Genomic DNA, 2,500 nt, shown 5'->3' with positions numbered 1-2,500 from the left:
ACAGAAATACATAAACAATTCAAATACATAGACATATAGTTGAAACAGATTAAAATCAATTACAAAACGATTTCAGGTTGTTGGGCCCTTGTCCTTTCCAAAATTCTTTGAGGTCTTCTGGGTGGTATGTTACTATGGTCACTAGCCAATTCGATGTTTTGGTAGTTCTGGTCGTTTGTCACTTGCACTGTCTGTGGAGGATGCACCTGTGAAGGAGGGACAGAGGAGGAAGCATCTCTTATCTTGGCTCATATATTCCTACAGTTACGAATTTTGCTTCGCCTACATATTTCTTCACTGATGTTTTCATCTTCTACTATTCCCCTGTTACCGTCAAAAGTCTTGTTCAAAGAGATCACAGCACCTTCTATCGTTCTCCTGATTGCCCGGTCACGACACCTGTAAACAATTTTTGCCTTGTTAAAGGCTATTGCATGACTTTTCTCCCAAGTATGTCGGGCAATGGCACTATAGTAGTTCCCCGATCTGCAAGCTGCAATATGTTCCCTTTTCCTCTCTTCCAACGAGCGGCCCCTCTCCCCGATGTAGCATTCCTCACAATCCTTACATGGAATCACATATACTCCTGTCTCACCATCATTTTTACCTGGGTTATTATTAATAAGTTTTTTCCTGAGGGTGTTCTCATACTGAAAAACGATATTATATCCCGATGTCTCTCTACACAAACCAAGTGAGGAATTGGCGAATTCTTTGTTGTAGGGAAGCAGCAGATGGTACCCATCAATTCATCTCTGATTCTCACTTAAAGCATAGTGCTGATTTCTTAGAAAAGATCAAGAAAAGGGAGTATGTGGGTCGAATATATAGCTTAGATATAGTCTCTTTGTTTACAAATGTACCCCTAGACTTTGTGCTGGAAAATCTCACGAAACTCGCCTAAGATGGCATTTTTAAACCACCATTGCCTATAGGTAAGTTTTGTGAGCTAATTAAGATATCAGTAGAATCTACTATTTTTTAATTTGAAGGTTCATTTTATCAACAAAAGATGGGAGTCTCAATGGGTTCTTCCCTATCCCCGTTTCTGGCCAACCTATGTATGGAGTTTTTTGAGAAATTTTATGTTAACAAATTACCAAGAGAAATGAAACCTGAAATTTGGGTACGGTATGTGGATGATATTTTTATTGTATACAAACATAATGAGGAGGCTTTTAGAAGGTTTTTAGATTTACTGGATGGCTATGTACCCTCCATGAAATTTACTGTGGAAAGAGAAACTGATAATCAATTAACCTTTCTCGATTTGATAGTTCACCGAGATAACGTGAATAGGTCTTTTAAATTTTCTGTTTTTAGAAAGAGCACTCACACCAATTCATATATTCATTTCTTTTCATATCATGATGCTAAAGTTAAATCAAATGTTTTAACAAATCTGTTTATCCGAGCATATCGTCTATGTGACCCTATTTATATTGATAAAGAAATTGAGTTTTTAATACACAGTTTTAGGAACTTATGTTACCCTAAATATTTTATCGAACATTGTCACAAAAGAGCTAGAAAGATATATTTTAATCCCCTTGACAAAACTGATAAGCCTGATTTTAAAACATCTCTGCTGCTTCCCTACAACAAAGAACTCGCCAATTCCTCTCTTGGTTTGTGTAGAGAGACACCGGGATATAATATCGTTTTTCAGTATGAGAACACCTTCAGGAAGAAACTGATTAATAACAACCCAGGTAAAGATGATGGTGAGATAGGAGTATATGTGATTCCATGTAAAGATTGTGAGGAATGCTACATCGGGGAGAGCGGCCGCTCGTTGGAAGAGAGGAAATGGGAACATATTGCAGCTTGCAGATCGGGGAACTACTATAGTGCCATTGCCCGACATACTTGGGAGAAAAGTCATGCAATAGCCTTTAACAAGGCAAAAATTGTTTACAGGCGTCGTAACAGGGCAATCAGGAGAACGATAGAAGGTGCTGTGATCTCTTTGAACAAGACTTTTGACGGTAACAGGGGAATAGTAGAAGATGAAAACATCAGTGAAGAAATATATAGGCGTAGCAAAATTCCTAACTGTAGGAATATATGAGCCAAGATAAGAGATGCTTCCTCCTCTGTCCCTCCTTCACAGGTGCATCCTCCACAGACAGTGCAAGTGACAAACGACCAGAACTACCAAAACATCGAACTGGCTAGTGACCATCGTAACATACCACCCAGAAGATCTCAAAGAATTTTGGAAAGGACAAGGGCCCAACAACCTGAAATCGTTTTGTAATTGATTTTAATCTGTTTCAACTATATGTCTATGTATTTGAATTGTTTATGTATTTCTGTTTTTCCTTATATCAGTACCTGACTTGTAATTTTATAAACATTTTAGTGACCAAGTCCACAGATGATGGACGAAAGCTCTAAACGTTTTTGTAATATCTACAAATATACACCAAGTTTTCAAACACGTCTTATATCATTGTGGAACCTTTTCAAGATAACAAGGAAGTACGATATTGTACTT

This window comes from Palaemon carinicauda, chromosome 9 (genome assembly GCF_036898095.1).
Source record: "Palaemon carinicauda isolate YSFRI2023 chromosome 9, ASM3689809v2, whole genome shotgun sequence".
In the NCBI taxonomy this organism is placed as follows: domain Eukaryota; kingdom Metazoa; phylum Arthropoda; class Malacostraca; order Decapoda; family Palaemonidae; genus Palaemon; species Palaemon carinicauda.
Note: the sequence above shows the minus strand (reverse complement) of the source record.